We start from the raw sequence: 14,899 nt of genomic DNA on the forward strand, positions 1-14,899 counted from the left end.
GCATATCAGATAAAATATAACCAGCAATTCCTTCCTTCAGGAACCTTCACTTTATCTAACCCCTACTGCTTAGTTTATGATCAGCATTCCAGCCCATTGCCTACCTTTTATCCTATTCTCATTCCCTCCTTCATGCTCCTTCACTCAGAGGATGTATTTTTTTCTAAAATATAGGCCTACTTTTGTTTTAATTTATCAAAACCCATTGCTTTCAACCCTCCATATGCTAAATGCAGTACTTAAAGTCAGACTTGGATGATGCCAGACCCTTCCTAGTCCCTTCCTTCAGCTCCTTTCAGAATGCACTAATCATAAAACCTTCCTCCAAACCAGCACTCCACCCTCAGCTCTCTTTGACGCTATCAGCAATGTCTTCCACGATCCGATTCTCTCATTCCTTTTTCCCCATCTGTAACTCCTTCTTCTCCATATTTCTCATTTGTTCTCCAAAGTGGTAATTGTGTTCTAGAAATGAAATATTTCTGGCTCTTCTGCTGCCCTATTCAGTTACTGTAAAGGTACAACAACAAATCTATTTTAGTAGAGTAGAATATAGAGAATATCTGTAAGAATATAGAGTATATTATTGCATAAAATATACAACTCAGCTGCAGCAGCTGCATTTGACCTCAGAAATATTGCTGTGCCTTAAATATTCTAGAATTTGTATTTTATTTTATGTACCTCTTCAAACATTTTTATGCTTCATAAGCCCCCTGAGAACCTGTGTAACTACTCAATGACCACAAATCACAAAGAGGAAAACTCAGCACAACTCCCTTATTTATTGAAGCCATCCTACTACAGATTTGCTTCCTTAGTTCAATATTTATCATAGGGTTTTTGCCTATCTTCTGGTTTCTGCAAACCCTAATTAACTGAATCTCCTTTAAACACTGTTTTATTGGCAGGGTGTTCAGACAGCCCTGAAAACACCATATTAATTGATATTGTTGAAAATCTGGCTTTTCAGTGGTCAGCAACCCTTCCTCCAATTCATCCTTCCAGTCTCTCAACAAGGTCATTTTTATGCTCTGGCAAATGGAATAGATTTTTTATTATTTCTATAGTTAAATAGCTCTGACATCCACTGATTCTCACATCAAATGTGAATGTATGCAATTATTACCATCCCTCCTTGATCAAGGGGGAAAGAAAGGGCAGCACTCCCAGAGCATGAGCATGCCCCTCAGGTTAGTCTCCGCAGGCTCTCTGTACAGACACAAGCTCCTCCAAAGGACAGCATTAGAAAAGCCTGCTGAGATGAGCCTACTAAGATGAGTCAAATAATTCAGCTGGCTAAATTAGACTCTTCAAATGAGTCAGTGCTAGCACTCCTAATGGCTTCAGAGGATGTATATTCCAGCAATTAGACACAATGTGTAACTGGAGTTCTATATAATTAGCTATACAAATTGCAGCAATATACAATAGGTTGCTATGTCTTAAATAAGCAATGAATAAGTACAGTGTGACTGGAGCTCAAGGTTATTCTTGTCTTCAATTACCTCCTACAAGAAGCCTGCAGGGCTTTGATTTCCAAAGGGAGATGAAGTTTGTCTTTGTTAAGCCTATTATAACCAGATGACAATTCTTTAGGCCTGGCTTAGTATTCAACTTAGGCACTTCTTTTCTGTCTGCCTTACATATTCCTTGGTTATTGAATCTCATTTTGTGCAGTGACATTTCTGTTTTTTTCCTTACACCTCATTTCTATTCTTCTCTAAAATCTTACAAAGCTATGATTGACAGGGAACTCCAGAGGCCAAAGCAGCATGGCATCAATGTTGGATCAGGTCCCTCAAGGCCTTTGTGCTGCCTTGCTTTGAATATCTCCAAGGATGGAGGCTACACAGCCTCTCTGGGTCTCTGATGTAATGTTTGTCCACCCTCACTGTGAAGAACTTTTCCCTTATAGCTAATTGGCATTTCTAGTTTCCATTTGCTGTACCCTGTGTCTGCCAGCCCTTAATCTGGATTCATCTCTTTTTTAAACTCTCTTTGGGTAGTAGAAAATATTAACATTTTTCCCCTTGGCCTTCTTTTTTGGCAGCTAAACAAGCTTGGCTTCTGAAGCCTCATCTTGTCCATCATATGCTTTGGTCCCCAACCATCCAAGCGAAGAGCTTGCTTTAGCTCATTGATGACTTTGTTATCCTTTGAATCCCAAAGTGAAGTCAGTACTCTGGATGTGTTCTCTTCACAAGTGAAAAGCAGAGGGGGAAATCCACTTGCTCAGACTCTCAGCTGTGTTTTTGCCAATGCAGCCCTTTGTGCAGTTGACTTTTCTCACTTTAAAGCTGGTTTTCAAAACTCATGTTCAACTCCTTGTCCCTCAGCACCCCAGGTCTGTTCTGCAAGGATGATTCGTAGTCAGCCACTTTTCAGCCTTTAATTATTCCAACCCACATGCAGATCTTTGTTTCCAGGAACAATTTCCAAATCTTGATCTTCACAGGTTCTAAGACTGCATGTCAGATCCATCACTAATGGCTGTTGGCAGAGTTCTGCTAAAGCAAATGGAACAAATAACATTTATGTAGCAAAAGATCTTGATCTCGCTTTCTTTTTAATCCTGATATTTTTTCTCTCAATATCCTCCTTAATGGTATCAACATCCAATCTTCATTTCTATTCTTACTGTGCTCTTAGCTTCAATATTAACTTGTGGTAATGATTTAATTTTTACGGGTTTTTAATCTGAGATGGTTGGTTCAGCTTGCTTCTTTCTTTAACAGGATTTTTATTTCACACTGCATGTTGTAAATATGCTGATAAATGTGTTAATTGAAATGACTGTCAGATATACTGAAAATGAATCCTTGCAGGAGTCCTACCCAGAGAGTGTATTCATAGCTAATTCTAAAGCATAGATCTGTACAAGTTAGACTGTTTTTTGCACTATAAAGAAATAACAATGAATAATTTGCTGTGAAGCACAAAGACACAGGTACGCAGGGATGCACACACCAGTGCACACTCTCAAGGAGATGCTTTAGTTAGATTCATTATAATGGTGGACAGCGTGGGCAGTTTTGTCAGTCAGCTGAGCTCTAATCAATCTGTCTAATGCCTTTCACAATATCATTTCATTAGAGGCCCAAAATAATCATTTGCTCATCTGCTCTTCAGCTGCTGGGTTTGATTTGTGTTCTTCTATTGTGGGAACTAATGTGTATCCCATAAGAGCATTTCCTATTTATTGGTTATGTGCTAAGAATATGTATTGCCTTTATTTTATAGACATTAGAGGGTGAAATCCAGTGGGGGATTTCTACAGAGTATAGTATGTAAAACAGTTAAGTTCTTGTAAATTTGAAATGGCTCAAATATTCACTGACTTATCAACCATCTTCCCCACATGAGCCAGGTTAATTAACATCCTACAGAAGCCCTTAGGCATTTTTATTGCAATTCTTCAGGCTGTATTCCACCTTTATTTAGACCTCAGTTTTCAATGAGCTTAATGGTAATTTGAAAGAGGATGTGGATAAAGCAAAAATCTGCCTTCAACAGTCTGTGTCCATCTAGAGAGAGTGGGAGCAGAGATGTAATCAGAGGAGTGAAAGTTCCCTCTGATACACAGGAGAGCATAAAAAGAGCAGAACCATTGAAAAAGCAGTGTCCAGCAAAGAACAATGAAATCCTTAGGCCAGTGTGACCAATATTCCCATTTCCATGTGTTGGTTCTGGAACACATTTTTCTTCCCTCTAATATTTCCATAATGCCATTATAGAATCTTATACACCTTGATAATGTTTACATTTTCCTCTGTTTACATGCTGCATGTATTCACATCCAGTATTTATTTGTTTTCATGCTAATAGCTGTCATTATTCAAATAACACATTTCAGCTGCCTTGCTGAGACACCAGAGTACCTCCATAAGGGACGTGGGTGTTTTGCATGCCAGACTGACTGAAGCTCTCTTTAACCTCTGATCAGGATCCTCCTCAGGCTGCCTCACTCAGATCAGAAAAGCTGTCTGAGGAGCTTATCTTAGGTTCTTTGTGGCTGAGTGGAACTAAATTACCTTTCTCCCTTCCTTTCTCCAGGTCAAAAGCTGGGCCACAAAACCCACGTTGTCTGAGGGAGCATGGCTGACCAAGAAGGAAGAGGAAGAAGCATCTGCAGCTGAATTTTGTCTCTTCTGGCTAGAACCCTTGTGAGAAAGAAGGAAGTCTGGGGCCAAGGCTTTCACCTGCTTGAGAGAGGTACCACAGTTCTTATTCTCTAGGCATGTGATCTAAAATATTCATGGGACTATGAAGTTCTGGTTCTGCTGAATATGGGCCACTGTGCAAAAAACAATTGTATGAAATCAATTGTATGAATCCAGAAAGATCCTGATTCTTCAGCCTATTTAATGGGGCTGTGGCTGAACAGTACTGGATTCTTTTATCTATTTCCAGTGCCTGTGGCAGTATTTCATGTAATGACCTTTCTGGGTAAAAAACATGCTGTTTCTGAAACAGGCTTTAGCTGCTGATTGCATGGTGTTCCTCATCAGCTAAAACAAGGTATTCTCCCCACCAATGAATTATCACAGAGTGGTTTCATCGTTCCCAGAAGACGCAAGAACATCATTTATACCATCTTTGGTGGAAAAATGCCTAGGAGTTGTGTTTCCACCTCCTCAGTCAGTTGTGTGACCCCAGGCTCCACTGTAGGAATACATTCCTTCTGCTCTCAGCTCTCAGCTCTGCTTAATGCAGTTTGAGTTCTCCTAGTAGGTTGGTCTCAGAGGTTTTCTGTGTCCCTCTGTCCACCTCTGGGTGACATCTGAGCAACTCAGCTTTCCACAATGAAATAGCAATGCAGCTTAGCTACTGACAAGGGCAGGTAGCTGTCCCAGTGCTCAGCTTTAACATGGGTTAAGACACACTGTGTCTTAGGTATTTTTATTCCTTGATAGTTTTTACTGTCTGGCAAACTTAGTAGGAACAGTGACAGTCTCTCCAGTATTTTTTCCTCATCTAGTAAGTTAGGTTCCCTTGGTAATGTTAGGAGTCCTTCTCTGCCCATCCCAGTTTGAATTCAGTATTCCTGAATGTGGTTACACACTGCATCCCACATAAATTTCAGCAGAGCTGTATATTAATACTTCAGTATCTCTCCTGATATAACCAGTCATCTACTACCGTCTCTCCTGTCACTTAAATGTCAGAAAAAAAATGTGTTTGTATGAACAGGTTACCCAAGTCATTTTAGATTATACAGCAAGATGGTAGCCAGTAGATCATAAAGGGTTTTACTAACCTTGGCAATGCTGAACATAACTTATTTGTCTGACATGTTGCTCACAAAAAACCTGAAAACTGAAATTTTAGACTTTTTATATTTACAGCACCTAATTTTTCTTCCCTCAGACATTTTCTCTGAATTTTGAGGGAATTCTCTCACTTCTACCTGTTTCCAGCTTCTCTACAGTGGTGACAAAATTTGTCATTTTTTTTTGTACCTACAGAGATTTCTTGTTTTATTTGGGCATTAAGGTTGTCTTCTGCCCAGCTTCAAGGTCATCTGATGATTTTAAGATGTCTGGTTGTGAAACAATGGTACAGCAGGACTAGGGAAATGATCACCGCCCTATACTCAGTACTGGGGAGGCTGCACTTTGAATATGTGAATATATGAATTTTAGGCTCTTATTGTAAAAAAGTCACTGAGGGGCTGGAGCAAGTCCAGAGGAGGGCTGAGAAGGGGTCTGGAGCACAAGTCTGATGAGGAGCAGCTGAGTGAGCTGGGGGTGTTTAGCCTGGGGAAGAGGAGGCTCAGGGGAGACCTTACTGCTCTCTTCAACTCTCTGAGAGGAGGCTGGGGAAAGAGGGGAGTCAGCATCTTCTGCCAGGTAAGAGGGACAGGACAAGAGGAAGTGGTTGTACATTGCACCAGGGAAGATTTAGTTTGGATCTTTAGAAAAAATTTCTTCACAGAAAATGTTATCAAGCACTGAAAGAGACTGCCTAGGGAAATGTAGGTATCACCATCCCTGAAGGCGTTTAAAAGACATGTAGGTGTGGCACTTAGGGACATGGTTAAGTGGCAGAGTTGGCAGTGCCAGGTGAAGAGTTGACCTTGATCTTAGACATCTTTTCCAACCTAAATTGTTCTGTGATTCTCCGATACAAGAGAAATTATTAAAATTCTGTACAAATGAAGTTATTACCCTAAGAATAACCTAAGGATCTTATATTCACACTCATAAGTGCTGCATTCAGCTCTGGGGCCCCCAGCAGAGGAAGAACATTGATCTGTTGGAGCAAGTCCAGAGAAGGCCATCAAAATGGTTAGAGGGATGAAGCACCTCTCCTATGAGGAAAGGCTGAGACAATTGGGATTGCTCATCCTGGAGAAAAGAAGGCTTTAGGTTGATCTAGTTGTGGCCTTTCAGTACATGAAGGGAACTTACAGGAAAGATGGAGAGAAACTCTTTACAAAGACATGTAGAGACAGGAGAAGGAGGAATGGCTTCAAAGTGAAAGAGAATAAATTTAGATTAGATGTTAGAAAAACATTCTTTACTGTGAGAGTGGTGAGACACTGGAACACGTTTCTCGGAGAAGCTGTGGATGCCCCATCCCTGGGAGTGTTCAAGGCCAGGATGGTTGGAGCTCTGAGCAATCTGATCTACTGGAAGGTGTTCCTCCCTGTGGCAGAGGAGGCGGGAATGAGATGATCTTTAAGGTCCCTTTCATGATTCAAATCAGAATCAAATCAGAATCAAAACCATTCTATGATTTTATGTTAAATGTTGCAGATTCAGGGTGTAGCATCCTGGGCTAAGAGAACTAGCAATAACCTGATACCATGAGAGGTTTTGGTTATCACACTGATACCAGATGGTTGCTGGTTCTTTGTTCTTTGTTCTGACCCCTGTCATCTTTTGCTCAGTCTGCTGTTCACATACCACATAGAAAACACAATAAGAAACACTTGAGCATTTATCAAATTATTTAGGGCAACCTACAGATAAACCAGGTGACATCATATAATTTCATCTCAGAAAGCAAAGCAAGGTTTATACAAACCCTGCAAGGTAACCCTGCAAAAAGCAATGAGGCGTTTAATAATCCTGCTTCAAACAAATTCTTGAGTTTTGCCTAAGATGGACTTTTGAAGTCCATGAAACTACATTCACATCAAGCTGAACATTATCAAGTTATTTTTTCACTTATTCAAACATTGATATAAAATTTCCAGTCAATGTTTTTCCTTAGTAGAACTGTATTTGTGCAGCTCCCACAAAAAGAAACTGAAAAGGTAACAAGGGAAGTTACCACATTATGTCTTTTTCTTTATTTATTTTTTTAAATTTCACACTATAATATTTATTCTTCAGTAATATTTATTTAGGCTTTGTTGGTAAAAGGAAGCTGGATTTTTCAGAGCTCAATTCTCCCTACTGAGTCAAGGAGATCCAAATGTAAATACAGGCTTTTAAATTTTATCTAAAATAATTATAGTGGGAGCTAATAAAGCATTAGGCACTTTTGAACATGTGACCTCTACACAGGGGATTAAAACCAGTTGTTCCTTTCTGAAAACTTTGTTCATACCTGCATACTACAGGAGGTCTGGCTTCTCCACTCTTCAGTGGTTTCTTTTTCTTTATCCAAAGATGGGATCCTCTTACTGAGGCTGAGACCTGCAAACTCCTGAGAATCGATCTGAGAGTGTAAAACATATTAAATCATTGCATGCCAGAAGGCTAACTGCAAGACTGACTTTCAAATAGAATTTTTGTACAAAATCTATGATGCTGCTGGAATTCTTTCTTGGAAGAATAGCAAGGGTTATGTTGTACAGATTGAAATCTGGCAGAAGAAGAAGGGATTATGGCATACAGTGACCAACAGCATGGAGTCAGCCATGTCAAAAGTTCATATGCAGTGTGTGATATCAATAGTTTACAAGGCACTTCCATTCCTTTTGTCTATCAACAAAGCTGTTTGGGAGGTTTGCCAAGTTCACTGGTTCTGATACACCACAAGTCAGTGAAATATTCTCACATATAAAATGATGTTATGTCACGAATGTGTATCCTTACTGTGCCTCCAGTGCAATGCAGCAGGATCCATTGGCTGTATTCAGCAGTGCCAGGGAACAGGGAACATCCCTTGACATCACCAAATCCACGGCTCTGTTATTGCCACTGAGATCTCTGAACATTTTGCCTTTTTTTATCAGCCCAGTCTTACACATCAAGAGACAGGAGAGTAAACCCTATTGAATATGTGTGTGTCTGTGTCAAAAATTGCTGAAGGGGGGGAGCCTTCAGAATGTAAAGAAGTTTTGTTAATGGCCTAAGGCATTGGAGGGGCATCCCAGTTTGATAAGTCTCCTAGAGAGGGTTTTCAGTGAAAGGAACTGGAATGCAGGTTTGCTTGATTCCCAATGGCACAGAGGTACGAGGGAGAATAGATTATATTTCCTATCTTTCCTTCTGAGTACAGTACTTGCATGGTGCACAAGATGAGATATTGATGGTCTAAGGGCATGGCTCTCCCAAGACCGTGTTTTTGAAAACCTTATCAGTGCTCTTTCAGGGATGAATAACTGAACAACAGAAATTATCATCTAAACATGAACTGGGAGGATGAAATGGCAAATCACCAACTTGAGGTATATTCATTTTGAAATAGAAGCATGAGGAGGGGTGGTCTGATCTGTACAGACTGTCCCATTCTCAGCTATTATATGCAATTTTAATTAGGAGGACAAACTGGGGCTAGAGATCCTGAATGCGGTTCTGTGTATTTACAAGCATGCACTAAGCCTGTTATCCCTGAGCATGGGAACAATCAAATATGCTTTCCAGTCTCATCTCAGCACCCCCAGACCAGCCCCTGTGTTCTGAGACTCTGTCCTTGTCCCATCTTGGTCAGCTTCTTCTAGTGGATTTACTCAGCTTGTTCAGTTTTCCTAGTTATATTCCTGTGCTGCACTCTCCTACACACACTCACACCCACACCCCTTTCCCATAAGAAATAGTCACTGAAACACATCAGCTTATAAAACTGAAACTTTGTGGTAGGTGGATATGTGTGTTTTCCTTCTTTCCTTCCCTCCTTCCTTCCCTCCCCATGCACCCATCCCTTCTTTAATGAATTTTTTTTCCACTGCAATTACAACCCTTGGGGCTGACCCTTGGGCAGTCCCAGGGAAGGGGCCACGTCTGTGAGAAGCCAAATGGGATGAATTGTGCACTTGTTCATCTATTAGAGGACTTGGGATGGGTTCCCAGAACTGTCCCAAACTCTGCTTGTTACTCTGTATAGCCGTGTCTGCTGTGACTCTTCAAGGACTCTTCAGAAGCTGGTTGCCTCTGTACCTCTGAGGCATGGGAGCTCTGTCCACCTCCCATGGAGCAAAGGGAGTGACAGTGGTTTTCCCAGAGCTATTGCAATATGACACCAAGATAAAACAGAGAGACATGGAAAGACTTTGAGGAAGTCTCTCTGTATGGTGGGAGGGAGTAGGCAGAATAGATGATCAGGCTTAAATAGCAAACACTAATTTCCCCGGAAATGAATATTCTTTCTCTGTGTGCACACATTTTATGGCATCTCTTATCTTGCCTTCTTCTGCCACACATTTCATAACAATACCTGACCACTTGTTTGCTCTCAAAAGATGACTTTGGAAGAGTAAAAGGAATGAGGAATGTAACAGAAGGAAAAATTTGCGGGGGGGGTGTTGGGCTAGCGGGATAAAAATTACACATATTATAATCATCTCCAGCCCTGATGATCCGATCTGTGAAGTGATTTAGGCTGGCACTGCTCTGCTTGCTGCCATGGAGCTGAGACCACATGGGGCCTGGCCTTTTGCTCCCAGCATCTGCTGGTGTGACACAGACTGACAGCGAGGACAAAAGGAGCATTCAGGCAAACGTTCAACACCTTGCTCCATTCTCACTGCACCGAGGGCCCGGTAAATTCATGAGGAGTTTTAGGGAAGTCACAAGGAGGAGTGTCGCAGGTGTTCATAGAACTGTTTAAGACATTGAGCCTTGATTTAATAGTAAGTTCAGTGTAGCTGAGTGTAATTGAGACCTGGCCTTCTGGATCTCTGTCTCTGAGACTAATCAGCCCCATTTTTAGCAGTTTGTTATTTGTCAGGAGTCACTGGAACATAAGGAGGAAGGGAGCATGCCAGCCCTGGGTGCTCACAGCCCATGCATCTGTCTCCAGCAGTGACCCAGGGCAGATGCAAAGGGAGGAGAAATGTAACACCAAGCAAATAATGGGGTTTTTCTTCACCAGAACACTCTGAGCTTCCATGTGATTTAAAGTATAAATACAGATTCGACTTTCATTATTCCATTTGCATACCTCCACAGGAAATTTCCAACTAAAGAGCATTTTTTTTGTCAGTCAAGAGGTTAGGCTTACAAATGAGGCAAGTCTGGCAGGCCTGTCCTCCCTGCTTACTGACCTAAAACTCCCTGTGGCATTTGCCACTTTGCCATCAGTGCTCTTTCAGCTTTTTTTTTTTTTAATCTCTTATGCAGCATTAATTACTCTTTCACCAAACAAAAATGGGTCTCAGAGATCTCAGTCTGGATGGCTGCATTTCACATTGAGAGAACCAAACTCACATGGTGCTGCAGTAAAGCTGAATTATTTTTCAAGTGACTAATTATATTTCCTAGTGTATATTACTAGCCAACCCTCTTAGACTAAACCTTGAACTATTCCTAGTCATGCCCAACAAGGGGATCCCCAGCTGTTGTAGGCCTCCTGACCTAAGAGGTCATTAATTAATGTCTACATTTCTGCGTGTGTATAAATATGCTTATGATCTAGCCATTCTGTAACTAAAGTCCAGTAGTTTTCACCAGCATATAGCACTTTGCACTAAATGGAAAGATATACGGTACAGAGATATTCCAAATATACTGTATTGTTAGGTTTAATAATTAATTAAGTTTAATCCTTTACAGTTTGTCCAGGATTGGATTTTTCTCCCCATGTACTTATTTGTTAATAGTTTTGCTACATAACATTGTAGGCATTGCTGATGTGAGTGTTTTGAGTACAGAAAGTTCATGTTGTTTTATAAAAACTAGTTTTCTGGAAACAATAGATTCTATTCTTCAGCTTGGACTATCACCAGTAATTATCTCCTGGCTGCTATGCAAATATCTCATGTCCTAATTTCCACACTTGTTCATTTAACACATAAGCTCATTACAGCCGAGGTGTTTTTTTAAAGGCGCTGCAAATATCTCAAAGTGAGTTGCTCGAAAGCTTTATAAATGAGAAGTTTTCTTCACTGGCAAATTCCACTTTCTCTTGCAGACATGGTCTGCAATCCACAGGTATTTTTTCTGTAGCCTGTTCAGAACGGACTCCACAGCCAGGCACAAGGCCAAATTTTGATCCATCTCTTTATTGGTTTCAACTGAATAACTTCAGATTTCAACTGGTTCCCTGGCAAACTGAGCGTGTCCTTTCACTCAAGTATCTGCTCAGTGCCTAACTGCTAAGGGGAAAAGCAAGATAAAATAATCCTTGTTTGCATGTGACACCTGACTTGTTACCTCTTTGCTAAGAAAACTGAAAATCTGAGAGAATAGCACCGTGTCCCCCCTCTCTCTCCAGTCCCAGCGGAGCACAAAGGGGCGCTCAAACTTCACCACACGATGTCTGTGTTCCTAGAGGCTTCTGAAGAGTGAGTACCCCTGACAAATTGCTTGCAGGTGCAGAACACACACTCACACAGAGTTGTGTGGGTATTGCAGTGACTTGGTGAAATACCCAAGGGCTGACCCCATAAAGTCAGCAGTGGTCTGTCTGTTTTGTGGACCACCTTTCTGGCCAAGCCCTGCTCCCATTCCCACCCCTAATGAGGCTTCACACCCGTGACCAAAGCCAAAACTTGGGCTTCAGCAATGCTGCCTGCAATACAGCTTTGGGCAAAGCACGATCAGTTTTTGAGGAAAGCTGATCGTAATGATTCAGTTGGATCTTTTCAGTTTTCGGAGCACGACCTTGCTGTCCGTGCAAAGAGATTAGTAGAGTTGTTTGGCATAACACAGTGCACAGCTGGCAGCTTTTCTAACAAAGACTCACTAAGCAAAAAGAGAAAGAAAAAGTAGTTCACACATTCTTATCTCATTCTTTTCTCCTTCCCAACCCCTCCTTCTGCTTAAAATACCTTAATACCTCAACACGAGAGTCGTGATGAGGGCAGCATCCCCACTGCACTGCAGGGCTGTGCACTCAAGCGTATCCGACCATTTGTCTGAGCTGCTGAAGCTGTGACAGGTACAGGAATGTGGGGGGAGGAAACTAGCCCGAAGGATCCTCCAAAAATGCTCCTCCGGTCACTACTGACCGGCAAACCTGCCTTTTTGCTTGTCCTGCACTCCCTCTCTGGATCAAAGAGTGAAGAAATGTTAGCCAGAGGCCCCAGAAAAAACTCAGTTGCTGCCTCCTTCCCAGTTCCTCTGGAATGAAGGAATGGCAAAGCTCTTGCAGAGACTTGTTCATAGCAATGTGCACCCCAGAGCCTGAATTAGGACAAGGTGGCAGATGAGTAGGAAGTAACTTATGTTTTCAAGGGTTTGTAGCAGTCATACAACATAAAAATCCTCAGATTCTTGATTGTCTCTGCTTTCCAAAGCAGCTTGGAGAATTGAGCCATGATTGATGTTCCTTGCCCCACTGCAGGCAGGCTGGAGCATCAGGCAGTGGGTGCCAAGGACAATGTCCCTCCTGGACACCTCCACCTTTCAGAGATGTCAGACTGAGATATGATTCTCTTTAAGCAGCTCCAAGCAGGCTCAGAGGGAACTCAGAGGTGCTTTCATCCAGCACTGGGAGCTGTTTTGGGGTGCACCCTTTTGAGAGCTGGGCTGTACCACAACTGTCTCAAGGTTAGTCAGCACTCATGGGCTCTAAATCTAAATTCAGAGGTTGTTCCTGTTCAGTTTCCACTGCTCCGTGAAGCAGAACCACCCCTCTGTGCCTTTTGTCAACTCTAGGTGTACGACCCTGCGCCAAAGATTATCTGCCTAAATGCCAAAAGCGCTGAGATACCGGCAGCCAGGGGAAGGTGAAAGCCCATTATCAGCAATGCCAGAAGATGCTGAAGGGCACACACAGTGAAGCTCATTTGGTTTACAACAACCCTTCTGGAAGCACAATGATCTATTGAAGAGTGACTATCTCTGCTCTTGAGTGGATCAGCACAAAGAAAGGTTAAGGCAGCACCGTTTGGTAATTGGTTTGTGTCATATAAATTGAAGCTTAGAAAGCTGGGAGGAACAAAACAAAACCAGACCAGAACACACAGCAATTAAATTACTTTAAGGAATGCATGGAGTAAATACTTACCCTTCTTGCAACTCTAATAAACCTAATCAGGATTAATTTCCATGCCTGACTTGAAAATTGTTCCCTGCCAAATGTTCATTCTTTTCTGACAGATTCCCTCATGATATACCTATATAGCTGAGGCAGGCAAGTTTCAAAGCCAAAAGGCTTTTCCTAACACAAAAATCCCCAACACAGCCAAAAAAAAAAAAAAAAAGATTCTGTCTTTTAGCTCCAAACATCCCTTTCCTGATCGATTTTGAGCCCCACTAAACACATTCATGTGAAGGAAAACAAATACCAGTCTCTGTTTGTTTAATCTGTGGCAGTGAACCAGCTGAAGTGGTTCTCACTGTAATCTCAGGACACCAAACTGGGATTTTTCTGGGATGACCTCCTAGCACTTCAGAGGTGTCACAGTAGTCAGTTTGCACAGTTTGCACTAAATTCACAGATCAAAAATATTATAGGGTTTTGATTTCTCCCCTGAAAGAAAATTTCTTACATTGGTAAAACCAGCTGGTACATGGACCTCAGAGGAGAAAACTATCTGCATCCACCAGGCCCCAGTGGTCCTTGTTCAGGACTGACACAGAAATACATGGACATGCATGTAAAATTTGTACAGATTGAGCAAAACAGAGAGGTAAATGAACGCTTAATGAAGAGCCTTTTCTGCGCAATTAATATTGGAGAAGCTTTAAGGAACTCGTAAATTCCTTAATTCCAGTCCTGTGATTAGCCCACTCCTCTATGCATGCAGCAGCTGTCTCCAACCTGCAGAGTTCAAGCTAACATTAAAAGAAAACGTTGTGGGAAGTGAAGCCCTTTAATTAGTATAACAAATATATTCAGAAAAAAAATGAGGCAAGGAGATTTTTTCCTCAGACAATGCACAATTTGCCTGAGGAATTCATTACCATAAGAGATAAACTTTAAAGAGTGTCGTGAAATTCAGAAACAGAATGTTTGTTCAGAAGATAGTAATAGCCACTTCTAATAGGAAACAGTTACTTTTAGGCCCCAACCTAATCTTCATGCAGGTTGAACATTTTCTTCTCAAACACTGACAGGTAAGAAACTTCCTTTGGGCAAATGTCTTGCTCCTTCCCTCTGAAACCAGTGATGCTGGCTGCAGCCTTGGCTGGGATGGTTGGTAAAGGGAATCACAGGGAGAGGACTGATCTCATCTTATTCCATCCCTGTAGTAACTGGTGTCCAGGTTAATCTGGCATTCTGGGTGTCCTCTCTAATGAGAGCACAGCACAGGTACTTGCAGGTAGTGATCACTTGATTTCTCCTAGATAGCAGGCTGGGATGGATCAGCCCTTGGTGTTCCGATAACTTTCCTGACAGGAGGAGGAAATTGGAGGTGGGAGACAACTCCAGATTACCACATCTACAGGTGAGTGTCTCCACATACATCAGATGCTGGAGCTCCACTGCAGGTGAAGATCTGGTCACTGATTTGCATTCCCAAGCAGAGAGGACCATGCAGGGAGGCAAGATTGTCTTCCCCTTCTCTTCATCCTGAGCCACCCCATTCTGTTGGCATGCCTGGCAGAACTGAGAG

General features: G+C 41.8%; 1 long non-coding RNA gene across 1 annotated transcript in view; it reads left to right on the forward strand.

Moving 5' to 3' along the window:
* The window catches only part of LOC102074814 (uncharacterized), a 61,736-nt gene that overhangs the window by 29,674 nt on the left and 17,163 nt on the right, over window positions 1-14,899 (forward strand). Inside the window, exon 2 of the long non-coding RNA XR_012583488.1 lies at window positions 4,057-4,215. This is a non-coding gene — a long non-coding RNA (uncharacterized LOC102074814). The remainder of the gene's footprint in view (window positions 1-4,056; window positions 4,216-14,899) is intronic.

This window comes from Zonotrichia albicollis, chromosome 1, assembly GCF_047830755.1.
Source record: "Zonotrichia albicollis isolate bZonAlb1 chromosome 1, bZonAlb1.hap1, whole genome shotgun sequence".
Taxonomy (NCBI): domain Eukaryota; kingdom Metazoa; phylum Chordata; class Aves; order Passeriformes; family Passerellidae; genus Zonotrichia; species Zonotrichia albicollis.